Below are 27755 nucleotides of genomic sequence, written 5' to 3'. Positions count from 1 at the left end.
CTAACTTGTGACAAAAAATAAAATGTTCTATGAACTCACTATGCCCATCAGCGAATACCTTAGGGTGTGTACTTTCCGAAATGGGGTCATTTGTGGGGTGTTTGTACTGTCTGGGCATTGTAGAACCTCAGGAAACATGACAGGTGCTCAGAAAGTCAGAGCTGCTTCAAAAAGCGGAAATTCACATTTTTGTACCATAGTTTGTAAACGCTATAACTTTTACCCAAACCATTTTTTTTTTTACCCAAACATTTTTTTTTTTATCAAAGACATGTAGAACAATAAATTTAGAGCAAAATTTATATATGGATGTCGTTTTTTTGCAAAATTTTACAACTGAAAGTGAAAAATGTCATTTTTTTGCAAAAAAATCTTTAAATTTCGATTAATAACAAAAAAAGTAAAAATGTCAGCAGCAATGAAATACCACCAAATGAAAGCTCTATTAGTGAGAAGAAAAGGAGGTAAAATTCATTTGGGTGGTAAGTTGCATGACCGAGCAATAAACTGTGAAAGTAGTGTAGGTCAGAAGTGTAAAAAGTGGCCTGGTCATTAAGGGTGTTTAAGCACTGGGGGCTGAGGTGGTTAAGGACCAGGCCATTTTTTGCAAATCTGACCAGTGTCACTTTAAGTGGTGATAACTTTAAAACGTATTGACTTATCCAGGCCATTCTGAGATTGTTTTTTTTGTCACATATTGTACTTCATGACACTGGTAAAATGGAGTAAATAAACAAAAGATTTATGAAAAATAAATAAAAAATTTGCCAAAAATTTTGAATACTTTGCAAATTTCCAAGTTTCAATTTCTCTACTTCTATAATACATAGTAATACCTACAAAAGTAGGTATTACTCTATATTCCCCATATGTCTACTTCATGTTAGGATCATTTTGGGAATGACACTTTATTTTTGGGGGACGTTACAAGGCTTAGAAGTTTAGAAGTAAATCTTGAAATTTCTCAGAAATTTTCAAAAACCAACTTTTTAAGAACCAGTTCAGGTCTGAAGTCACTTTGTGAGGCTTACATAATAGAAACCACCCAAAAATGACCCCATTCTAGAAACTACACCCCTCAAGGTATTCAAAACTGATTTTACAAATGTTGTTAACCCTTTAGGTGTTCCACAAGAATTTTTGGCAGATTTTCCATTTTAATATTTTTTTTCCAGTTACAAAGCAAGGGTTAACAGCCAAACCAAACTCAATATTTATGGCCCTGATTCTGTAGTTTACAGAAACACCCCATATGTGGTCGTAAACTGCTGTACGGGCACACGGCAGGGCGCAGAAAAAAAATGAATGTTTTTGGAAGGCAGGTTTTGCTGGACTGTTTTTTTTTACACCATGTCCCATTTGAAGCCCCCCTGATGCACCCCTAGAGTAGAAACTCCCAAAAAGTGACCCCATTTTAGAAACTACGGGATAGGGTGGAAGTTTTGTTGGTACTAGTTTAGGGTACATATGATTTTTGGTTGCTCTATATTACACTTTTTGTGAGGCAAGGTAATAAAAAATAGCTGTTTTGGCACCGTTTTTTTTTTTGTTATTTACAACATTCATCTGACAGGTTAGATCATGTGGTATTTTTATAGAGCAGGTTGTCACGGACACGGCGATACCTAATATGTATACAATTTTTTATTTATCTAAGTTTTACACAATGATTTCATTTAAAAAAAAAAAAAACAACTCATGTTTTAGTGTCTCCATAGTCTGAGAGTCATAGTTTTTTCAGTTTTTGGGCGATTATCTTAGGTAGGATCTCATTTTTTGCAGGATGAGATGACGGTTTGATTGGCACTATTTTGGGATGCATATGACTTTTTGATCGCTTGCTATTACACTTTTTGTGATGTAAGATGACAGAAAATGGCTTTTTTTACACAGTTTTTATTTTTTTACGGTGTTCATCTGAGGGGTTAGGTCATGTGATATTGTTAAAGAGCTGGTCGATGCGGACGCGGTGATACCTAATATGTATACTTTTTTTATTTATGCAAGTTTTACACAATAACAGCTTTTTTGAAAAAAATAAAAAATATTATGTTTTAGTGTCTCCATATTCTGAGCCATAGTTTTTAAATTTTTTGGGCGGTTATCTTAGGTAGGGTCTCATTTTATGCGGGATGAGTTGACGGTTAGATTGGTACTATTTTGGTGGGCGTACGCCTTTTTGATCGCTTGCTGTTGTACTTTTTGTGATGGACGATGACAAAAGAAATTGTTTATTTAGCACAGTTTTTTTTTACGGTGTTCATCTGAGGGGTTAGGTCATGTGATATGTTTATAGAGCCAGTCGATACGCACGCGGCGATAGCCAATATGTCTATTCCTCCCCCCCCCCCCTATTTACCAATTTTTTTAACTTTATTTGGGGAAAATGACGTTTGTTTATTTTTACTTGAAACTTACATTTGTTTTGGGGGGGGGGAACTATTTTTTCACTTTATTTTTTGTCCCACTTTGGGACTTCAACTTTTGGGGGTCTGATCCTTTACAATGCATTCCAATACTTCTGTATTGGAATGCATTGGCTGTATGAGTAATACTGTGTGTATTACTCATACAGCTTCCGGCCTGCGAGATCCAGGGGGCTTTTTTATTTTTATGTTCACATATGAGGGCTTGTTTTTAGCAGCAACAATTTAATATTGCATAAAATGTAGTGGGAAGTGGTAAAAAATTCCAAAGGTGGTGGAATTGGAAAAATAAAACCAACTTTGCCACAGTTTTACAGTTTCTTTTTATTTTTCACTTGTGATCTTGATTCTCCAGGTCTGTATAAATCTGGCGGATACCACATATGTATAGTTTTTCTTGCTTTTTGATACTGGAAAAAAATTGAAACTTTTTTTGCCATTTTCGGATCCCTATAAGCTTTTTGTAATTAACTAGCATTGGAGTCTATAATGATTTTACTAGTTTACTATGGAGCCCGGCTACAGACAGGGGCTCCGTAGGGCACACTGTGCTGCAGCCTCCTGTCATTCACTATGACACGGGCTGCTGTACACAAGCTCCGGCTCCTCTGATCGCCACACGGGGGATCCGGAGCATTACCAGAAGCGCGTATTGAAAAATAGGACTATGTAAATTAAAAAGTTCCAGATCTTCGAGGCAAAGGAGGAAAAATGGTATTACTTACCGGTAATTTTATTTTACGGAGCCCATGACAGCACCACCAGAGAGAAGGATCCGCCCCCTCGAGACAGGAAACCTGCAGAATAAAAAGGGCGGACACTCTCCTCCCCTTCAGTGAGTTTTCCAAGTATCGGAGGAAGGCCGCCAACATATATTAGACGTGTAAATAACTTTTTTTTTTTCACCCATGCAAAAGGAAGGACACATAGGGAGGGAAAGCCGTGGTGCTGTCATGGGCTCCATAAAATAAAATTACCGGTAAGTAATACCATTTTTCCCTGTCGCCCATGACAGCACCACCAGAGATTTACTAGAGGAACTCTTAAGGGTGGGATGTAGAAAGAAGGACCCCTTCACCAAAGGAAGAATCCCCTGAAAAGTTTAGGTCCAACCTATAATGTTTAAGGAAGGAAGAGGGTGAAGACCAAGTGGCTGCCTTGCAAATTTTCTCGATTGGAACCGAGGACCTCTCTGCCCAAGATGCTGCCACCGCCCTGGTCGAGTGAGCCCTTAACCCAACAGGAGGGGACAGACCAGAGGATAGATAAGATAAGGAAATAGCAGCGACAATCCATTGGGCGATGAAACACTTAGAAGCAGCCGAACCCTTATTCACTCCCTGAAACTGAAGGAAGAGTGAAGAAGACTTCCGCCAGGCAGATGTAGAGGATAGATAAGCTAAAAGAGCTCTTCTAACATCTAGACAATGGAGAGACTCTTCCTCCTTAGTGGAAGGATTCTGTAAAAGGGTAGGAAGAACAATCTCCTGAGAACGGTGAACCCTTCCTTGCTTAGTAACCACCTCTCAAATTCCAGGCCGTTAAGTGTAGGTTCTCCACGGCTGGATGTATCACTGGTCCCTGGCTTAGAAGCCCCCGGGCCGAAGGAAGAACCCAAGGATCGGATACCGACATGGTCCTGAGCCCCGTGAACCAGGTTCTCCTGGGCCAAAAGGGTGCTATTAGAATTACCCTGGCCTTTTCTTCCCAAATTTTCCTCAAAACCCGGGGAATCAGGGGAAAGGCGTAAGCCAGGCGAAACTTCCACTCCTGGGACAGAGCATCCATCCCACAAGGGGACCCCGACTGGCTTAGGGAAAAGAGCTTTGGTACTTTCTTGTTTGAATGGGTAGCAAACAAGTCGATTTCCGGAAGGCCCCAAAGATCTACGATTTTCTGGAAGATTAAAGGATCCAAAGACCACTCCCCCTGAGACAGGGTATGACGGCTCAGGAAATCGGCTTGTTTGTTCTCCACACCCCTTATGTGAACAGCTGAAATCGAGGTACACGTTCTCTCTGCTAGCTCCAGAATAGAGAAGGCTTCTTTCATAAGGGCTCTGCATCTCGTTCCTCCTTGTTTGTTTAAATAGGATACTACCGTCCTGTTGTCTGAAAGAATTCTTAAATTCCTTCCTTTTATTTTTGAAAGAGAATTCCTCATAGCTAAGCCTACCGCCATCAGTTCCTTTAGATTTGAGGATTGAATTCTCTGAAGGGAATTCCAACGGCCCTGACAGGAAGAACCTTGAATGTGGGCCCCCCACCCCCAAGGACTTGGGTCCGTAGTCAGGCAAACCAAATTTTCGATCTTCCATGGGGCCCCCTTTGTGAGATTTTCTTTTTCTAGCCACCAGGCTAGTTCCTGGATAGTCTGGGAAGAGACTTCCAAACTGGCGTCCAGTGATTTGCTCTTCTCCCAACTGGCTAGAATCTCCCATTGTAAGGCCCTGGAATGAAATTGTGCCCACCTTACTGCTGGAAAACAGGACGTGAGGGAGCCTAGGACTGACATTGCCTTCCTTATGGATGTCACTGGTCTTTGGGTTAGACTTGTAATCTTGCTTTGAACGGTCTGTATCTTCTCTATAGGCAAAAAAACATCTCTGGAGAGAAGAGTTCAAAATTAAGCCCAGGAACACCTGTTTCTTTAGTGGACGGGATCTTGATTTCTCCTCGTTTATCATCCAACCCAGCTTTCCTAAAATGGTACGGACCTCTAGAACTGCTAGACTGCAAGCCTCTTCTGACTGACCTATGATTAAGAAATCGTCTAGGTAAGGGATAAAAAGAATATCTCTTTCCCTTATGTGGGCCGCCATCTCTGCCACCAATTTTGTGAAAACTCTCGGAGCCATGGAAAGCCCGAAGGGGAGAGCCTGGTATTGAAAATGTTGAAGATGACAGTCTAAAAAAACTGCTACCCTTAGGAACTTCTGATGTTCTACAGCAATGGGGACGTGGTAGTATGCGTCTTTTAGGTCGAGAACTGCCATAAAGCACTGAGGGTATAAGAGATTGATCGCTGATTTTAATCGTTTCCATCTTGAATTTCTTTGGCTGAACAAAGAGGTTTAGCTTCTTTAGATTTATAATGGTTCTCCAGGAACAGTCTGGTTTTTTGACAAGAAAAAGCGGTGAATAGCACCCTTTTCCTCTTTCCTCTTCCAATACCGGGATTAAAACGGATTTTCCTACTAATTTCAACACCTCTTTTTCCATGATGGATCTTCCCTGCATGGAACAAGGAACTACGGTGGGTAAGAATCTGGCAGGAGGAGACTGAAGGAATTCCAGATAAAGGCCTCTGGATATGGTATCGAGTACCCAAGGACTCAAGGAAATCTTCCTCCATTCTAATGCGAAATCCTTCAGTCTGCCCCCTACCGGAGTGCTGGCGTCATTGTTGGTCTGACTTCTTTTTATCCGAGGAGGGCTGGTTAAAGAAAAAATTCCTGCTCTTCCTTTGACCCCTAAACCGGTCTTCTCTAGGTTTTCTATCTTGTTCCTGGTTTCCCTTAAAGGGACAAAAGGAGCAACTAAACCTGCTTTTACTGGGGAAAGAGCTCTGAAATCCGGGAAACTTTCTCTTTTGTCAGCCGCCTTATCCAGGAGGTCATCTAAACTAGGACCAAAGAGGTACTCCCCCTCACACGGAACTCCGCAGAGCTTTGTCTGGGAGCCAGTATCGCCACTCCAATTTTTTATCCACAGTGCTCTCCGAGCCGAATTGGATAGGGCTGCTGACTTAGCGGCTAGTCTGACCGAGTCAGCAGACGCATCCGCCAAAAAGTCAGCTGCTTTTTTAATCGTAGGGAGGGAGGCCAGAATCTCCTCACGGGGACTCCTGTTTTTTAGCTGAGTTTCTAATTCAGACAGCCAAACAATTAAGGAACGGGCAGTACAGGTGGAGGCTATACTGGGCCTAAAAGATGAAGTTGATGCCTCCCAAGCTCCCTTAAGGAAAGCGTCTGCTTTTTTTATCTAGAGGATATTTCAATATACCGGTATCCTCAAATGGCAGGGCCGTCTTTCTTGAGACCTTGGAGATGGCCACATCAATACGGGGAGCCTTATCTCAGGAGGCAGAGTCCTCGTCTTTAAAGGGGTATTTGCGTTTGAGATTTTTGGAAATAAACACTCTTATTGGGTTTCTTCCACTCCCCTCTAATCAAGGCAGCTACATTTTTGTGTACTGGAAAGGTACCATGTTGTCTGGCTTCTAACCCCTCGAACATAATGTCCTGAAAGGAACGGGGCTCCCGGGTCTCTTCTATGCCCATAGTAGAACGAACGGCCTTTAAAAGCTTCTCCGTATCTTCCACAGGGAAACACGGTCTCCGCCCCTGACCTTCTTCCTCATCAGGAGAGGATGAGATATCAGAAAGTTCAATTACTGAAAAAGGAAAATCCTCCTCTTCTTCTTAAAAAATGGAATTTCGCCGGGTCTCTTTACGAATAGGCCTCTGTTCCTTTTTAGCGGTTAAGGAGGAGTTAACCTCTGACCGAACCAAAGCCTGTAGACATTTATAAAAGGAAGGAGATTCTTCTACAACCGTTTTGTCTATACAGGTCTGGCACATCTTTTTATCCCAGCCGGAGGGAAACCCCACTTTACACAAAACACATTCTCTATTCTTCTTTTTGGCCACCACTTTCCTAGGCTTAACCTGTAAATAAACAGTAATGCCTATCAGTACAAGAGTATCTAGGTCATAAGACCCACACTCACCCCTTCAGAGGTACCGGAGCAGGAGGGACAGCAGGCTCCTCATAGGGCTTGTCTTCCTCCATGATGCAGGCAGCTCAGCCAGGTTGTAAACAGACACCGGCCACGACAATCGCGCTCCTTCTCTAGGGCGCATGCAGATGACGTCACTGCTGACGCTTACGCCGGTCACATGACTACAGGAGCGCTATCCGGTACTCACTGCCGAAGCCCCTCCTCTTCCTCCCCCTGGTGACCGGCGTTCAATCTTCGCGGCACCTCCATGGAGGTGCCGGCTTTCCCCAGCTCCAGCACACTGAGTACCCCCTCCGGAGTTCAGCTGTGCCTCTGCTCGGCCCTCAGCGCACCTCGATGCCGCCAACTTCCAGGGACCGCAGGTCAGTAGCGGAGCGCCACCAGAGAGGGATCTTGTTGCATCCATGCTGCAGGCTTCCCACCAGAGACAGGAAACCACACTGAAGGGGAGGAGTGTCTGCCCTTTTTATTCTGCAGGTTTCCTGTCTATAGGGGGCGGATCCTTCTCTCTGGTGGTGCTGTCATGGGCGACAGGAAAATAAAAGAATTAAAATTAAGTATTAAAAGGGGTTGTGTAATCCTGACACCCCCACCGATCAGCTGTTTGAAGAGAAGGCAGCACTCATTCAAGCGCTGCCTTCTCATTGTTAACCTGCTTACCGACTGCAGTGAAGAGCGGTGTAATTGCAACTATGGCATCCTCATTCACTTCTATGGGACAATACCCTACTACTCACTTGAACAGGAAGGAGCTGTCCCATTGAAGTGAATGCAGTTGCGAAGGCAAGCAGGCAAACGATGAGAAGGCAGTGCTTGTATGCGCGCTGCTTTAACTTCAAACAGCTGATCAGCAGGTGGGGAGGCTGGTGTCGGACCACGCTGATCTGATATTGATGACCTATCTTGAGAATGGGTCGTCAATAGAAAATAAAGCTGAAAACCCCTTTAACCCCTTCAGGACCGGGCTCATTTTCACCTTAAGGACCAGGCCATTTTTTGGAAATCTGACCAGTGTCACTTTAAGTGCTAATAACTTTAAAACGCTTTGACTTATCCAGGCCATTCTGAGATTGTTTTTTCGTCACATATTGTACTTCATGACACTGGTAAAATGAAGTCAAAAAAATTATTTTTTTTGCACAAAAAAATACCTAATTTACCAAAAATTTATAAAAATTTGCAAATTTCAAAGTTTCAGTTTCTCTACTTCTGTAATACATAGTAATACCCCAAAAAATTGTGATGACTTTACATTCCCCATATGTCTACTTCATGATTGAATTGTTTTGGGAATGATATTTTATTTTTTGGGGATGTTATAAGGCTTAGAAGTTTAGAAGCAAATCTTGAAATTTTTCCGAAATTTACAAAAACTCAATTTTTAGGGACCAGTTCAGGTCTGAAGTCACTTTGCGAGGCTTACATAATAGAAACCACCCAAAAATGACCCCATCTAAGAAACTACACCCCTCAAGGTATTCAAAACTGATTTTGCATACATTGTTAACCCTTTAGGTGTTGCACAAGAGTTATTGGCAAATGGGGAGGAAATTTGAGAATTTCATTTTTTTGTCTAATATTTCATTTTAACCCATTTTTTACACTAACAAAGCAAGGGTTAACAGCCAAACAAGACTGTATCTTTATTGCCCTGACTCTGCCGTTTACAGAAACACCCAATATGTGGCCGTAAACTACTGTACGGCCACACAGCGGGGCGTAGAGTGAAAGGTGCGCCGTTTGGTTTTTGGAAGGCTGATTTTTATGGACTGGTTTATTTACACCATGTCCCATTTGAAGCCTCCTGATGCACCCCTAGAGTAGAAACTCCATAAAAGTGACCCCATCTAAGAAACTACACCCCTCAAGGTATTCAAAACTGATTTTACATACGTCATTAACCCTTTAGGTGTTGCACAAGAGTTATTGGCAAATGGAGATGAAATTTGAGAATTTCATTTTTTTGCCTAATTTTCAATTTTAACCCATTTTTTCCACTAACAAAGCAAGGGTTAACAGCCAAACAAGACTGTATCTTTATTGCCCTGACTCTGCCGTTTACAGAAACACCCAATATGTGGCCGTAAACTACTGTACGGCCACACAGCGGGGCGTAGAGTGAAAGGTGCGCCGTTTGGTTTTTGGAAGGCTGATTTTTATGGACTGGTTTATTTACACCATGTCCCATTTGAAGCCCCCCTGATGCACCCCTAGAGTAGAAACTCCATAAAAGTGACCCCATCTAAGAAACTACACCCCTCAAGGTATTCAAAACTGATTTTACATACGTCATTAACCCTTTAGGTGTTGCACAAGAGTTATTGGCAAATGGAGATGAAATTTGAGAATTTCATTTTTTTGCCTAATTTTCAATTTTAACCCATTTTTTCCACTAACAAAGCAAGGGTTAACAGCCAAACAAGACTGTATCTTTATTGCCCTGACTCTGATGTTCACAGAAACACCCCATATGTGGCCGTAAACTACTGTATGGCCACACAGTGGGGCGTAGAGTGAAAGGTGCGCCGTTTGGTTTCTGGAGGGCTAATTTTGCTGGACTGTTTTTTTGACACCATGTCCCATTTGAAGCCCCCCTGATGCACCCCTAGAGTAGAAACTCCATAAAAGTGACCCCATCTAAGAAACTACACCCCTCAAGGTATTCAAAACTGATTTTACAAACTTTGTTAACCCTTTAGGTGTTGCACAAGATTTAATGGAAAATAGAGACACAATTTCAAAATTTCACATTTTTGGCAGATTTTCCATTTTAATATTTTTTTTACAGTTACAAAGCAAGGGTTAACAGCCAAACAAAACTCATTATTTATGGCCCTGATTCTGTAGTTTACAGAAGCACCCCATATGTGGTCGTAAACCGCTGTACGGGCACACGGCAGGGCGCAGAAGGAAAGGAATGCCATACGGTTTTTGGAAGGCAGGTTTTGCTGGACTGTTTTTTTTGACACCATGTCCCATTTGAAGCCCCCCTGATGCACCCCTAGAGTAGAAACTCCATAAAAGTGACGCCATCTAAGAAACTACACCCCTCAAGGTATTCAAAACTGATTTTACAAACGCTGTTAACCCTTTAGGTGTTCCACAAGAATAAATGGAAAATAGAGATTAAATTTCAAAATTTCACTTTTTCGGCAGATTTTCCATTTTAATATTTTTTTTCCAGTAACAAAGCAAGGGTTAACAGCCAAACAAAACTCTTTATTTATGGCCCTGATTCTGTAGTTTACAGAAACACCCCATATGTGGTCGTAAACTGCTGTATGGGCACGCGGCAGGGTGCAGAAGGAAAGGAATGCCATATGGTTTCTGGAAGGCAGATTTTGCTGGATTGTTTTTAGACACCATGTCCCATTTAAAGCCCCCTGATGCACCCCTAGAGTAGAAACTCCAAAAAAGTGGCCCCATTTTGGAAACTACGGGATACGGTGGAAGTTTTGTTGGTACTAGTTTAGGGAACATATGATTTTTGGTTGCTCTATATTACACTTTTTTGTGAGGCAAAGTAACAAAAAATAGAAATTCAGAAATTTCATCTCCATTTGCCATTAACTCTTGTGGAACACTTAAAGGGTTAACAAAGTTTGTAAAATCAGTTTTGAATACCTTGAGGGGTGTAGTTTCCAAAATGGGGTCATTTTTTGGAGTTTATACTCTAGGGGTGCATCGGGGGGGCTTCAAATGGGACATGGTGTCAAAAAACCAGTCCAGCAAAAACTGCCTTCCAAAAACCATATGGCGCTCCTTTCCTTCTGCGCCCTGCCGTGTGGCCATACAGCAGTTTACGACCACATATGGGGCATTTCTATAAACTAAAGAATCAGGGCAATAAATATTGAGTTTTGTTTGGCTGTTAACCCTTGCTTTGTTATGGGAAAAAATGAATTAAAATGGAAAATTTGCCAAAAAATAGCTGTTTTGGCACTGTTTTTATTTTTTAATATTTACAACGTTCATCTGACAGGTTAGATCATGTGCTATTTTTATAGAGCAGGTTCTTACGGACGTGACGATACCTAATATGTATACTTTTTTATTTATTTAGGTTTTACACAATAATATCATTTTTGACACAAAAAAAAAACATGTTTTAGTGTCTCCATAGTCTGAGAGCCATAGTTTTTTCAGTTTTTTGGCGATTGTCTCAGGTTGGGTATCATTTTTGCGGGATGAGATGACGGTTAGATTGGTACTATTTTGGGGTGCACATGACTTTTTGATCGCTTGCTATTACACTTTTTGTGATGTAAGGTAACAAAAAAATAGCTTTTTTGACACCGTTTTTTTAAAAAAAAATTTACAGTGTTCACCTGAGGGGTTAGGTCATGTGGTATTTTTATAGATCAGGTTCTTACGGACATGGCAATACCTAATATGTCTACCTTTTTATAATTTATCAGGGTTTTACACAATAATATTTTTGAAACAAAAAAAAAATCATGTTTTAGTATCTCCATAGTCTGAGACCCATAGTTTTTTTATTTTTTGGGCCATTGTCTCATGTAAGGGCTCATTTTTTGCGGGATGAGGTGACGGTTTGATTGGTACTTTTTTGGCGTACATGCAACTTTTTTGATCACTTTTATTACCTTTTTTGGGAAGTAAGGTGGGCAAAATTTCAATTTCCTCATAGTTTTTATTTTTTTATTTTTATGGCGTTCACCGTGCGGGGAAAGTAACAGGACCGTTTTATAGATCAGGTCGTTACGGACGCGACGATACCTAATATGTGTAGTGTATTTTTTTATTTTATTTTTTATTCAGTGATAAATGTGTTTTTTTGAAACTTTACTTTTTTCACTTTTTTTTACTTTTTTTTTGACCCAGACCCACTTGGTTCTTGAAGATCCAGTGGGTCTGATGTCTGTATAATACAGTACAGAACAATATATATTGTTCTGTACTGTATTTTACACTTGTCTGAACAGATCTATGCTTTCAGCACAGATCTGTTCAGCACCATGGACAGCAGGACGCCTGAGAGGCGTCCTGTTGCCATGGGAACCTTCCCCGTCTGCTCAGTACTGGTCAGAACTGCGCAGACGGGGAAGGGTAAGCACAGGGCTGAGGGGGGCTCTCTGGGGGCTCTCTCCCTCTCCCATCGGGGGGCTGCAAAGGCACAGCAGCCCCCCGATGGGAGAGGGAGGGAGCTCCCTGCGCTGTTAACCTTTTCCATACAGCGGTCCGTACGGACCGCTGTATGGAAAGGGTTAAACGGCTGACATCGCATCGCAGATGTCAGCCGTTTATACCAGGGTGCCAGCAATGTGCTGGCACCCTGGTATCCCCACTAGAAGCCAACGATCATTGAAAGGGAGGCGGGCGGGGGATCGCGATCCCGCCTGCCGCACCGCCCGCCTCCCGCAGCTTACCGCACCTCCCCACCGCCTGCGACACCCCCCCTGCACCACCCGCCCACATAACATCATTCAGGGGTGCAGGGGGGGTGAAAAAGCTTTATTTTGGGCATAGTAAAGTTTCTGATCCCCGCGGTCAGGGACCGCGGCGATCAGAAACCGCTACAAACCGCAGGTCTGAATTGACCTGCGGTTTGCAGCGATCGCCGACATGGGGGGGTCACAGGACCCCCCTCGGCATTGACCTAAGGTGCCCGGCTGTGTGTGACAGCCGGGATCTCAGCGCTGTCACCATGTCTGCAGACATGGTGACAGTTTATGCCATGACGTGTATACTCATCATGGCGCGCTAAGTAGCAGTGCGCCATGACGAGTATACTCGTCATAGGTGGGGAATATTTTCACACTATCTCCTTCTCTGATCGCTTCCCTGACAGGAATTGGGGCGATCAGAGAAGGAGAAGCACATAGTCCCTCCCTAACCCCCTCTTACCTGCCCCGATGCGCTGTGATTGGTCCCTCTGCAGTAATGGACCAATCACAGCGATCGCGGGCGGGTCAGAGCTCCAATACAGCTCCTGCCGGCTTCTCTGGTTGCCTAGCAACCCCAGCACGCCGGCTTCACTGGAGCTTCAGCGCTTCGCTCCCTGCGCTGACAGTGAAAGCCGATCACGTACATGCACGTGGGAATGCGGTGAGGCACCACATTCCCCCACGTACATGTACGTGATGTTGCGTGAAGGGGTTAAGGAAATAATCTGCTTTTGTGAAACTGATAACTGATCCGGATAGGACATCAACATTGGAGCTCATGCACACAATAGAATTTTCCCCCCATGTCCATTATTTTTTTTATTTTTTTTAGGCCTGTATGTATAACCATTCACTACAATGGGCCTGGCAAAAAAAATGGAAATGACACAAAGTGCAATAAATGCCTGTATGTCCGGATGGCGGTTCCACAGTCAAGGATAGGAAATTCCTGCAGGAGCCAAATATAAAGGACGGCATGTCCTAGGGCAGAATAAGTGTTTTGTGTTTTTTTTTAAATGATTATAAAATGGGTATCAGAAGTCGGCTTCGGACCTGACTGGTACCTTGGTTCTAAAGCAGACTTCCTGTTTAAAATCTGTTTTAAGTTAAATAATCAAATACCAAAGTTATTGACCGAAGTCTCCCAAGACTTCAGCAATAACGAAGTTTGAAGCGGATTGACGTTGGATCTTGGCTTCGAAGAGGATGCTTGTTACTGATAATCTGAGCATGTAAGGGGTCTTTCACTTGAGCGGATCCTGTGCGTGGTATCCGCTGCGTGAAAGAGTGTCAAGCTCCGTTCCGGACAGCAGAGACAACTGATGAAACAAAGCCACTGCTTTATTCAGTTGATTGACCCCCAACTCTCCCCAATCACATGGTCACAGATGTACCATCACATACGGACGTTCCCGCGATAGGTGGCAGGAGATCTGTGAGACTGGCAACACGTGGCTTGATCTGACAGGTTTTCCTTTTTGATCAAATGACGTCTGTTTCTGGTGCCCGCCACACCTTCTTTCCCCAGGTGTGGCCATTATGGTCATTTTACCTGCTCTATTTATTGTTGTTTCTCCCACTATGCTTTGTGGTTTATAGCTTTTGTTGGACTTGTGGTTAGCCTGCGTTTGCTTCTCGGCTGAGTTCCTGGTGCTATCAAAGCTAAATTGAAGTTAAGCGTTTCCTTCCCCTTTTGTATTTTGTTTATATAGGTGTGTGTTGCCTTTACCCGTTGTTTGTCATTAGGCCTGAGGGAGACTCCTGTTCGTCCTTCCCTTTGGAGGAACAGTTAGAGTCAGTCCTAACATTAGTTCCAGGGTCCTAGAGGGAGAGATAGGATTCTAGGTATCCGGTGTATGAACTTGCCTACCTTTGGGGCCTGCTCATACTAGTAGTCTGTCAGGACTGAAGTTAGGGTTTTCTCTAGGAGGTGTCTATTTTCCTTCCCCTAGTTTCCAGGCCTTATTTCGGTATCCCCTTTTCCCTCCTATGCTCGGTGTGGTGTTTTCCTCCCACACACAAGCGTGACACAAATGGATGGCTGATCCTATGGACAGGTAATGAATAGTACAGCCTTGGGAAAACACTCCTTAGATATGAGCGCAACATCAGAATGTCCACTTTGTGTGGCTCTTCATACGTGGTGGTACATACAGTGAAGATTTCACTTACCTCATTAGTATACTGGTTAGGGGTGCACCGAAATTTCGGCAGCCGAAAATATCGGCCGAAAATGCACCTAATCCACTTCGGCCGATATTGTTACATATCGGCCGAAAATATGGGGTGTGGGATTTGTCACCCACCATCTGCGGGCGGGCGGTTTACTTTGTCACTGCATCTTTATTTTACCTTACAATCGTGAGGCTCCAGTAACTAACAACTCTGCAGGCAGAGCGGAGGCCGGCGTAACGTCACTTACTCACGTGACGCGCCTGCTCCGCCTCCTTCATTCATAAAGTGGGCGGAGCAGGTGCGTCACGTGAGTAAGTGACGTTACGCCGCCCTCCGCTCTGCCTGCAGAGTTGTTAGTTACTGGAGCCTCACGATTGTAAGGTAAAATAAAGATGCTGTGAGCAGCAGGGCCGGGGCTGTTATGGGTAGGGGGGATCGGTCTATGGAACTGCTATGGGGAGGGGGGATCTGTGCACTGCTATGGGGAGGGGGGGGATCTGTGCACTGCTATGGGGAGGGGGGATCTGTGCACTGCTATGGGGAGGGGGGATCTGTGCACTGTTATGGGGAAAGGGATCTGTGCACTGTTATGGGGAAAGGGATCTGTGCACTGTTATGCCCATAACAGTGCACAGATCCCCCTCTCCATAACAGCGCCACCCACAGATCCCCCTCTCCATAACAGCGCCACCCACAGATCCCCCTCTCCATAACAGCGCCACCCACAGATCCCCCTCTCCATAACAGCGCCACCCACAGATCCCCCTCTCCATAACAGCGCCACCCACAGATCCCCCTCTCCATAACAGCGCCACCCACAGATCCCCCTCTCCATAACAGCGCCACCCACAGATCCCCCTCTCCATAACAGCGCCACCCACAGATCCCCCTCTCCATAACGGCGCCACCCACAGATCCCCCTCTCCATAACGGCGCCACCCACAGATCCCCCTCTCCATAACGGCGCCACCCACAGATCCCCCTCTCCATAACGGCGCCACCCACAGATCCCCCTCTCCATAACGGCGCCACCCACAGATCCCCCTCTCCATAACGGCGCCACCCACAGATCCCCCTCTCCATAACAGCGCCACCCACAGATCCCCCTCTCCATAACAGAGCCACCCACAGATCCCCCTCTCCATAACAGCGCCACCCACAGATCCCCCTCTCCATAACAGCGCCACCCACAGATGAATTTCATTCATGAAAAAGAATTATTAATAAAATCATTAAAAAAAAAGTATTTTAAAAGTATTTGGGCAAAAAGGCAGTTTCGGTTTCGGTTTCGGTTTTCGGTCAAGGGCATCCTGAATTTTCGGTTTCGGTTTCGGACCAGAATTTTCATTTCGGTGCACCCCTAATACTGGTACATGAAGAATCTGACCGCCTGCATATTGGTGGCATTCATCATTAACGTCAGCGTCTGCCCCTTGCGGATCTTCACCACTCCCTTAAACACCTGCTGGTTGTTATAAAAGGAGGCCAGGGTGGCCATAGTCATGACCTGAGAACAGAAGGAGGATGCATTATTATAGGACAGTGGTGGCGAACCTATGGCACGGATGCCAGAGGCGGCACTCAGAGCCCTCTCTGTGGGCACCCACACCTTTGAAAAAGTCTATTGTGTACCAATATGCCTTAGCCTTTTCCTGCCATTCATTAGCACAGGGCGCACCATGAACGGCACAGGCAGCGGATTGAATGTAGGCAGGCTATTATAGCTAAATGATAAAGTACATGGAAGATATATTATATTGGACTGTAGTATTTAGTTTAAATTGCCACTTTGCAATATATGTGGGTTTTGGGTTACAGATTGGGCACTCAGTCCGTAGAAGGTTCACCATCATTGTTATAGAAGCATCAAGAGTGTTTCCCCTCACACCCCCGCAATAGACCAAAATCACAGCTGTATGCAGAGGACGCACTACATTTTTTTCAGAAGAGTAAAAATACTTCTTACCATTTTTGAGGAATATTTTTACCCGAGGCAGGAGTAGGAAAACTTGCAGCAATACAAATACATAATATGTAGGCCTACACTTGCCCACATCTGCATTGTAGGCGGTGTTTGGAGCCTCTGTTGCAGAATATGTCAAAAAGACCAGACAAAAAAGCCTCACATGCAGGACTTTGTTTGGTAAAAGACAGTTAGGCCCCTTTCACACGAGCGTGACAGATTAGGTCCGGATGCGTTCAGTGAAACTCGCACTATTTTGCAAGCAAGTTCAGTCAGTTTTGTCTGCGATTGCGTTCAGTTGTTCAGTTTTTTTTCTGCGCAGGTTGCGTTTTGATGCGTTTTTCACGCGCTTGATAAAAAACTGAAGGTTTACAAACAACATCTCTTAGCAACCATCAGTGAAAAACGCATCGCACCCGCACTTGCTTGCCGATGCAATGCGTTTTTCACGCAGCCCCATTCACTTCTATGGGGCCAGGGCTGCTTGAAAAACGCTGAATATAGAAATGCTGCGATTTTCACGCAACGCAGAACTGATGCGTGAAAAACAACGCTCATGTTTGTCAATACAGGGATGACGTGATGTCACGCCCTCCGCCGCTCCCGCTGCCCGCTCCCCCGCTTACCGCTCCATCCTGATGTCTGCGGCGTCTCTCTCCTCCTTGGCCGGGTGACTGAAGCTGACTGCGGGTGATTGCCTCCTGGTCCGGTTCTTCCTGCTTCCACCCACCTTCTCCTGTTGAGTGCCCTCGGGTGAGCTGTGGGGCCGCTCCGCTTCTTCTCCAGCCTTCTGCTGTGTGCGGCGTGGGTGCCGCTGGAGACCGTCTCATATTGCTTATTTGCCTCCTCCTTCTCTTCCCTTGCTGGATCGGAGCTCCCTGCGGACCGTTGGTGGGCGACGACCTTGACTCTCTCCTTGCGCCTGCCTGGTGGTGGGGTCCGGTGCCGGCGTGGGGTCCTGGGGCCTTCTTTTCTCCTCCTCTCCATCTTGATGTCTCCTGGACCCGCTCGGTGTGGTTAAATCCAGTCAGTGGCTGGGGGTGGATGTTTTTGCTCCGCGGTGATTCCTGCTGCCGTGTACTGAGTCGTGGTGTGGTGTGGATGCTGGAGTCTGGCTGCCCGTCTTCGCTGACGTCCTCTGGTGCCCCCTCTTGATGGACCATAGGCTCCCTGGGTTCGGTTGGTCCTTCTGGTTTCCCCTTTCTTTTCCGTGCCCTCCAGTCGGGCGAATTGGGGGTGAAGATCGGTGACATTGTTCCTGTATGGTAGTTTCCGTTATATTGAACTAACCACCTAACTGTTTTTTTAACTACTCAAGGGATAACGTATGCACCCTACCCTAATTAACCAGCTAATCACGCTCCTAACCAGCTAAGGGACACTTATTTACTCTACTGAACTGACCAGTTAACTATTCCCCTAAATATTCAGGGGATATCTACGTATACTCTAAATAAATAGAGTGAGCAAGAAGGAGAGGGAAAGAAAGAAATAGACAGGAAAGAAAAAAAAAAAAAAAAAAAGAAGAAAAGGAAAAATGGCACCAAAAACCAGTAGGCGTTCTAGAAACATAGAATGTGTCGGCTGATAAGAACCATTTGGCCCATCTAGTCTGCCCAATATACTAAATACTATGAATAGCCCCTGGCACTATCTTATATGAAGGATGGCCTTATGCCTATCCCATGCATGCTTAAACTCCTTCACTGTATTTGCAGCTACCACTTCTGCAGGAAGGCTATTCCATGCATCCACTACTCTCAGTAAAGTAATACTTCCTGATATTACTTTTAAACCTTTCCCCCTCTAATTTAACACTATGTCCTCTTGTAGCAGTTTTTCTTCTTTTAAATATTCTCTCCTTTTTTACCTTGTTGATTCCCTTTATGCATTTAAAAGTTTCTATCATATCCCCTCTGTCTCGTCTTTCTTCCAAGCTATACATGTTAAGGTCCTTTAATCTTTCCTGGTAAGTTTTATCCTGCAATCCATGTACTAGTTTAGTAGCTCTTCTCTGAACTCTCTCCAAAGTATCAATATCCTTCTGGAGATATGGTCTCCAGTACTGCACACAATACTCCAAATGAGGTCTCACTAGTGCTCTGTAGAGCGGCATGAGCACCTCCCTCTGTCTACTGGTAATGCCTCTCCCTATACACCCAAGCATTCTGCTAGCATTTCCTGCTGCTCTATGACATTGTCTGCCTACCTTTAAGTCTTCTGAAATAATGACCCCTAAATCCCTTTCCTCAGATACTGAGGTTAGGACTATCACTGATTTTATATTCTGCTCTTGGGTTTTTACGTCACAGGTGCATTATCTTGCAATTATCAAAATTACATTTTAGTTACCAGATTTTGACCATTCCTCTAGTTTTCCTAAGTCCTTTTCCATTTGGTGTATCCCTCCAGGAACATCAACCCTGTTACAAATCTTTGTGTCATCAGCAAAAAGACACACCTTACCATCGAGGCCTTCTGCAATTTCGCTGATAAAGATATTAAACAATATGGGTCCCAGAGCAGATCCCTGAGGTACCCCACTGGTAACAAGACCTTGGTCTGAATATACTCCATTGACTACAATGTTCTACTGATCTATCGGGCCTGAAATCAGCCCCTAAAAGTTATGAGGGACCGAAAATAGACCAATTTTTAAAGTCCCCGAGGGTCAACACGAGAGGCACACAAAGGGATATAGGCAGTGGCACCAAAAAGCCTGATAATCCGGAAGGGTCCGATGTGGTCTCACAAAAAGACCCCCTCGACCATTAAAGGGATGAGGGTATCGAGAAAGAAGATGTCCCTGACGTTAACCCCTCCCCATCGAAAGAGATATTAATGGCGGTTAAACAAAATCGGGATTTAATACAGGCCATTGCAGTTCAACTTGGGGCAATCCAAGTCGACGTGAGTCTGATCAGAGACGATCTCTCTAAAATACGGGAAAGAGTTGATAAAGTGGAAAGCACGATTGTCACTATACAGGATGACTCCCAAAAAATCAACTTAGAGATGTCCACTCTGAAGTCAGATGTTAAGCTCCTTAAAAAAAAGGTTGTGGACCTAGAGGATAGATCCCGGAGATATAATGTAAGAATTCTGGGGATCCCAGAGGGTGCGGAAGAGAATAATCCTGTGCAATTTATACAAACGTTATTGGCGAAAAATTTTGGTAGGAAGCATTTCTCGCCCCAATTCATAGTAGAAAGAGCACACCGGGTTCCAGGTGGTAAAATTATCCCGGGGAGACATCCACGGACACTTCTTGCTAAAATGCTTACTTCAACAGATAGATGTTACGGCCATGGCTATGACCGTGACTCCTGAACCGCATGCGGTTGTCAGCGGTTTTCTTTGGTGTTCAATCACAGGTGAGGGCTGTGGTATTTGCCTCACCTGTGGTTGCCGCTGGCAACAGTGTGTATGTGGCAGCGTAGCAGGCTGAGCTGTGCCATTGCAGCTCGCTACGTTGTGCATGCGGTTTTGAGTTATGTGTGTATGTGTGCACTGTGTATTATGTATTGTGTGCACGTCTCCTTTAAGTGGTGTTTTCCCTTCCCTGGTGTTGGAAGGGTTAATCTCCTTCCTAGTGTGTGTGTGTGCACTGGGTGTGTCCGACTGTGGGGTGTGGCTTCTTGGCCTATAAAGCCTCTCTGCTTTTGCAGGCCTGCAGGTTGCTTCAGCCATGCTTAGCTGAGAGCAGCCTCATGTCTTTATTACCTGCCAGTAAGAGCCATCCCTGTGGTCATAACCATAATGTCGCTTTAAGTTATTTCTAGTTATGTGTGATGTCCGTGTGATGTTTTATATGTGATTTTGTGCAGCTATGGATCTGGGTCCCTGTGTGGGGATGCGTTTGTGATCTGCACCCTGCTAACACAGGGATCCAGTCAGCAAGGCTGTGGCAGGTAGGTGGAACCCTTTGTTCACCTGCCATATCCATAGAGCTGTTTATGTCTCCCCTTTTCCTGCAGCTTGGCCGTTGAGACTCCTGCTCCTCCGTGTCTAGGAGGAGTGGGCTTGTCTTACTCAGCTCCTAGGTGAGGGTCATCTTGAGGGCTAGCAGGGACTTTTAGGTTCCGGAGCATGGGCCCTCCTACCATCAAGGTTGGCTCATGTAGCTAGGAGCCAGGGTCAGGTTAGGGATGCGTTTAGGAGGTGACCTGCTCCCTAATCCTGTCTTCATGGCCAAGCAGCCGTAACATCACCGGGCTCCACACGGCTGAGGATTTCCCCCATCCTCAGCCGTGACAATAGAGACATGGTACTAAGAAGGGCGAGAGAAAGCCCCCCCCCCCCCCCGTGATATATGATGGAAATAGACTGGCTTTTTTCGCAGACTTCTCAAAAGAGGTTCAAGAAAGGAGACGCTTGTTCATCACTGTGAAAAAGACCTTGAGAGAAAGGGGCATCAAATATTCACTTATCTTCCCGGCTAAATTACGGATCATCTTTAATGACTCAGCCCGCTTTTTTGATACGCCGGATAGTGTCGCGGACTGGCTTGAACAAAATATGTAAATTTAATTATCTAGGGCTTTGGAGGAGAGTAGGAGCAGGCAGACTTTTTTTTTTGATGGCTATATAGCGGGGGGGGGGGGGGGAGTTGAGCGGTGGTCATAGGTAAGATCTGCTGCATTGCGGTGGATTACTAGTTGGGTCGGAGGGGGGGGGTGGATGGTTTGCGGTGCGTCTGGTGGGGGGGGCGGAGAGAGAGAGAATATTTCCTTTTTTTTTTATGTGTAATGGCTATTAGAATTATCACTTGGAATGTTAGGGGTCTGGGAGACAAAAGAAAGAGACAAGCGGTCTTTGACTGGATGCGTAAACATCTCCCAGCAATTGCATCTCTTACTGAAACACATCTTACCAGGGAAACCTCCAGGTTGGCCACCAGGGGATGGGCTGCGCACACGTATCATTCTACTTTTTCCAGCCACTCCAGGGGAGTGACGTTTTTTGTCCATAAGGCGATTGACTTCTTGTGCGAGGAGTCATCTGTTGACCAACAGGGGAGATATGTATTTCTATACTGTAGGCTGGCAGGGAAGATGTGTATTCTGGCATTTGTCTATATTCCACCTCCTTTTTCCTTTGCCATACTTAAGTCTCTGTTGGAATTTATGGACAAATGGTCGGAATGCCCTACATTGATTATTGGGTATTTCAATTGCGTAATGAACCCGGCACTAGACAGGGTATCTATGGGTATTGAAAGAGGCTTCCGCCCAAGGGTCTCCCCTCGCACGGTTTTGTTCTGATGCCGGGTTTGAAGATATCTGGGGAAGGCTGGGTCTAGGGGAAAAGGCTCTTTTCATGTATTAGTAAACAAGGCAAGTCAATGTCCAGAATAGATCATGCCCTGATTAATAGGAAATACTTATACTATGTAAAACGGCTGAAGTATGAAACTAGGTCAGTCTCGGACCATTTACCATTGCTCCTTGAGCTCTGCTTGACCCAGGATAAACAAAGAGTGGCGCTCCCTTTTAGATTGAATCCCTATTGGTTGTCAATATTGAAGAATCATCACACAATAGAAAGGGAAATCGATCAATTTTGGGAGGCCAATTATGGGTCAACCAGGATTCAGGTAGTATGGGATACTTTTAAGGCATATATGAGGGGAAAAATGGTTAGTAGCATTGCAAACCTAAGAAAGGAATATGGGGCAAGTGAGGAAAAATTAAAAAAAACAAGCCTCCGTAGCAACACAAAAGTTTCTATATGAATAGTTCAGAAGGAAACAGGGAGACAATGTAGAAAACCACACAAGCATATTCTAACTTTTTGCTGGAAAAGGCGCAACATACTCTATTCTTTAAAGGGCCAAAAATATTTTACCGAGTCAGGGCGACCTGGGAAACTCCTTTCCAGAGTGATCACGAGTCAGGACCCTAAAAAGAATATAGATAATATCCGGTTGCCCAATGGAAGGATCGTGACGGAGCAAGCTTCCATTGAGGAGGCTTTCCAGGACTACTTTTTGGACATTTATAGAGCCGATGGTAGGATCACGGAGGAAAGGATGGACTCTTATTTGGATAACATTGTCTTCCCCACTATCACTGCGGCCCAAAAGAAGGCACTAGAGGCTGATCTCTCAATGCATGAGCTTGAAGGGGCAATTAAACTATGCTCGGCCAACTCTACCCCCGGTTCGGAGGTGCTGACTGAATCGGTGGTAGAAGGGAACCTTCCTGGTTCAATGATGGAAGGGCTAATAATTTTATTTCCAAAAAAAGGGAAGGACCCTATAGATATGGGATCATATAGACCAATCTCATTATTGAACACCGATGTAAAACTTCTTGCTAGGATCTTGGCGTCAAGACTTTCTGGGGTCATCTCTTCCATCGTCCATCCAGACCAGAACGGTTTCATCCCAGAGAAGGGTATGCATAATAACCTTCATCGTCTCTTTGAAAATTTACAGGCTCCTGGGGGATCTGATCGCTCTATCCTGTCTCTAGATGCCTCTAAGGCCTTCGACAGGGTGGAGTGGCAATTCCTCTGGAAGGTGCTGCTCAGGATGGGCCTTGGGGGAGAGATTCATAAATACCATTAAAACTTTGTATAGACATCCCATAGCTAGACTGAACCTTAATGGGAGCCTTACTCCTAGCTTTGACTTAGAGCGAGGTACCCGGCAGGGTTGTCCCTTATCCCCTCTTATTTGATATATATATATCGAGCCTTTGGCATTGGCTATTAGGCAAGATCCCCAAATTAAAGGGTTCGGAACATTAAGAGAGGAAGATCGCATCTCCCTATATGCGGATGATGGTCTTTTTTTTTTTATAGAGGATACAGGAATAAATGCCCCAGGGATTATTCAATCGGTTAAATTATTTGGTGAGGTATCAGGATTAGATATAAACTGGTCAAAGACAACTCTGATGCCTTTAGATCAGCTGCCGCAAAAAGAGCCCCTGTTAAATCAGTTAGAAGTCGTTGATACTTTTCAATACTTGGGCATGATGATATCCCCCAAGGTTAAAAGTGTTTTGGAACTGAACCTTATTCCACCGATAATGAAAATCAGGGCAAAAGTAGGGATCTGGTTGCGACTTCCCTTATCCAGAGCCGATCGAGTCTCGTTGGTCAAGATGATAATCCTCCCCCAATTTCTCTATGTCCTCAGAAATATAACTATTTGGATAGACGATAAATACTTTAAACTTCTGGAAAGAATAATTAATGAGCTAGTCTGGGGAAGGAAAAGAGTGAGATTAAAAATAGAATACACTGCGTGCAGAATTATTAGGCAAATGAGTATTTTGACCACATCATCCTCTTTATGCATGTTGTCTTACTCCAAGCTGTATAGGCTCGAAAGCCTACTACCAATTAAGCATATTAGGTGATGTGCATCTCTGTAATGAGACGGGGTGTGGTCTAATGACATCAACACCCTATATTAGGTGTGCATAATTATCCTTTCCTTTGGCAAAATCCTTTCCTTTGGCAAAATGGGTCAAAAGAAGGACTTGACAGGCTCAGAAAAGTCAAAAATAGTGAGATATCTTGCAGAGGGATGCAACCCTCTTAAAATTGCAAAGCTTCTGAAGCGTGATCATCGAACAATCAAGCGTTTCATTCAAAATAGTCAACAGGGTTGCAAGAAGCGTGTGGAAAAACCAAGGCGCAAAATAACTGCCCATGAACTGAGAAAAGTCAAGCGTGCAGCTGCCAAGATGCCACTTGCCACCAGTTTGACCATATTTCAGAGCTGCAACATCACTGGAGTGCCCAAAAGCACAAGGTGTGCAATACTCAGAGACATGGCCAAGGTAAGAAAGGCTGAAAGACGACCACCACTGAACAAGACACACAAGCTGAAACGTCAAGACTAGGCCAAGAAATATCTCAAGACTGATTTTTCTAAGGTTTTATGGACTGATGAAATGAGAGTGAGTCTTGATGGGCCAGATGGATGGGCCCGTGGCTGGATTGGTAAAGGGCAGAGAGCTCCAGTCCGACTCAGACGCCAGCAAGGTGGAGGTGGAGTAGTGGTTTGGGCTGGTATCATCAAAGATGAGCTTGTGGGGCCTTTTCGAAGTGAGGATGGAGTCAAGCTCAACTCCCAGTCCTACTGCCAGTTTCTGGAAGACACCTTCTTCAAGCAGTGGTACAGGAAGAAGTTGTCACTACCAGAGCTTTGAGACGTTCTCACAGCTCTGTTTCTCCACCCCTGTGATGATGTCACTACCAGAGCTTGGAGGAGTTCTCACTGCTCTGTTTCTCCGCCCCTGGGATGAGGTCATTACTTTCTGTTTCCTTCCTCTCAGCTGTTTCTCCTATGTTTGATTTCTCTGCCTTTAAATCACCCCTCCTCCTTTTGTAGAGTGTGGATTATATTTCTCATTTGAGTTGTAGCTCTTGCTTGAGTATCTTCACTTGTATGTTATCATTTCACTGGACCTGTGTTCTGCTGCTGCAAGTACTCCGGATATTGCCACCTGTCTTTGGATCCGTCTTCTCTGCTGCTGCAGCCCCTTCAGCTAAGTGTGCAGACATTGTAGTGTATCTGTTTGTTTTCTGACCGGATCCGAGGCGACCACGGTTCCCTCCATATACTGAGCAGGGCACCGGTGGCCGTGCCCCTTCCACTATTGTAGGGGTTACAGTGGTCATCAGTCTTAGGTACGCGGGCATGCCTCGTTCCACCTTTAGGATCCGGGTATGTGCTTAGCAGCGTAGGGAAAGCTTTGAGGGTCTGACAGGGGTCACCCTTTATCCTCCCTAGTTTGGGTCCGGTCAGTGGCTCTATTTTCTGTGTATGCTCTAGTTGCTCGCATACAGCCGTGACATTATAATCCACCAAAACCGTCTTTTTTGACATGGATCCGCTTTCTGGCCTGGTTGACCGCATGCAGGGTCTTTCTTTGGAGGTAGCGGATCTCCGTCAATCTATGACTCAGCTTCAAGCATTGGGCTCTGCTCCGGCCCATGGAGTCTGTTGCGAGCCAAAGGTCTCACTTCCGGAAACGTTCTCCGGGGGCAGTGAGAATTTTGTTCGCTTCAGAGAGGCATGCAAACTCCATTTTTGCTTGTGTCCCCATTCCTCTGGTAATGAAGAGCAGAGGGCGAGGATTGCCATCTCCCTGCTCAGGGGTAATGCTCAGACTTGGGCTTTTTCGCTGCCATCAGGGGATCCCTCCCTTCGATCCGTGGAAAGATTTTTTGTGGCCCTGGGGCAGATATTTGATGACCCGGATTGTGTTGCGCTGGCCGAATCTAACTTGCGTGTTTTATGCCAGAACAAACTGTCTGCGGAGCTTTATTGTTCTGAATTTCGGAGATGGGCAGCTGATTCAGGTTGGAATGATGCTGCACTCCGGAGTCAGTTCTGTCATGGTCTCTCAGAGAGATTGAAAGATGCGTTTGCTTTCCATGAGAGACCAACGTCCTTAGAGTCTGCCATGTCATTGGCAGTACGCCTTGACAGGCGTCTAAGAGAAAGAAACGAGACCTCTCTGTCCAGCCATTGTCAGTCTAAGGGCAGTGGTGCGGACTCATTCAGTGTGCAAGGGCCTCATCCTGTCTCGGTCCCCTCTGAGGAGGAGCCCATGCAGCTAGGTCGACTTGCCCCTGATAAAAGAGGATTTAGTCCTCAGAGTATGGTGTGTTTTTGATGTGGGGGCATAGGTCATTTGGCAAATGTTTGTCCGTCTAGGAGATTCTTGAACTGTACTAAGAGCGATAATAAGAGAAAAACCTCAAAAGGTAAATCATCAAACTCTGCTTCATCTGCTACTTTGGGCAAAGTTGATGTAGGAATTGATGCTTTTCCTCTGACCTGCAGTTCCTGTTTTCTCCTGTCTGCCAGGGTGGCGCTAGAGAGCAAAGTCATTTCTTGTGAGATTTTTGTCGATAGTGGAGCGGCAGTCAATCTTATTGACACTCAATTTGTAGCCATGCATGGTTTTCAGGTTTGTACATTAGAAAAGGATATACCTGTTTTTGCTATTGACTCTGCTCCACTCTCACAGAGATCTCTGAAGGGCATTGTTCACAATATCCGGTTGGCTGTGGGTGACACTCATGTGGAGGATATATCTTGTTTTGTCCTTAACGGATTGCCTTCTCCTCTAGTTTTGGGGTTACCCTGGCTCACTAGACATAACCCCACTATTGATTGGCAAGGAAGGCAAATAAATGAGTGGAGTGACTTTTGTAGAGAGAATTGTCTCACAGCGACTTTTGCAGAGGTGTCTACTAAAACTGTGCCATCATTTCTCTCTGATTTCTCGGACGTGTTTTCCGAGAGCGGTGTTCAGGAGCTACCTCCTCACCGGGAGTTTGACTGTCCCATTAACCTCATTCCCGGCGCCAAGCTGCCAAAAGCACGCCTCTACAATCTCTCACAACCGGAAAGAATCGCAATGCGAACCTATATCTCCGAGAGTCTCGATAAGGGGCATATTCGTCCCTCAAAATCACCTGTTGCCGCTGGGTTTTTTTTTGTTAAAAAGAAAGATGGCTCTCTGAGACCTTGCCTAGATTTTAGGGAGCTGAACCGTATCACGATTCGCGATCCCTATCCCCTTCCTCTGATCCCGGACCTCTTCAACCAAATTGTTGGGGCCAAGGTTTTTTCCAAATTGCATTTGAGAGGCGCGTACAACCTGGTCAGGGTCAGAGAGGGGGATGAATGGAAAACGGCCTTTAATACCCCTAACGGGCATTTCGAGAATCTCGTTATGCCTTTCGGCCTGATGAATGCTCAGGCCGTCTTTCAGCATTTTGTTAACAGTATTTTCTACCATTTAATGGGGAAATTTGTATTGGTGTATCTTGATGATATTTTGATTTTTTCCCCTGATGTTCTGTCACGGATGGTGTACAGGAAACAATATGATACAAATAACAAACGATGACTAACTGGATCCACAACTAAGGAACAAAAGGGAGACCCCTGCAATCGACCTGCCGCTCTCCCTTATTGCTCAGCCTATGCGACCACTCTAAAGGTGAATGGGCGCATATCCACGTACCTCGGCTATCTTAACCTAAAGGCCCTACAATAGTGAG

At 45.0% G+C, this 27755-nt stretch overlaps 1 pseudogene; it reads right to left on the bottom strand.

Moving 5' to 3' along the window:
- The window catches only part of LOC120997201, a 266949-nt pseudogene that overhangs the window by 11663 nt on the left and 227531 nt on the right, over window positions 1-27755 (bottom strand).

Source organism: Bufo bufo, chromosome 4 (assembly GCF_905171765.1).
Source record: "Bufo bufo chromosome 4, aBufBuf1.1, whole genome shotgun sequence".
In the NCBI taxonomy this organism is placed as follows: domain Eukaryota; kingdom Metazoa; phylum Chordata; class Amphibia; order Anura; family Bufonidae; genus Bufo; species Bufo bufo.
Note: the sequence above shows the minus strand (reverse complement) of the source record. Positions and strands in the feature narration are given on the sequence as shown.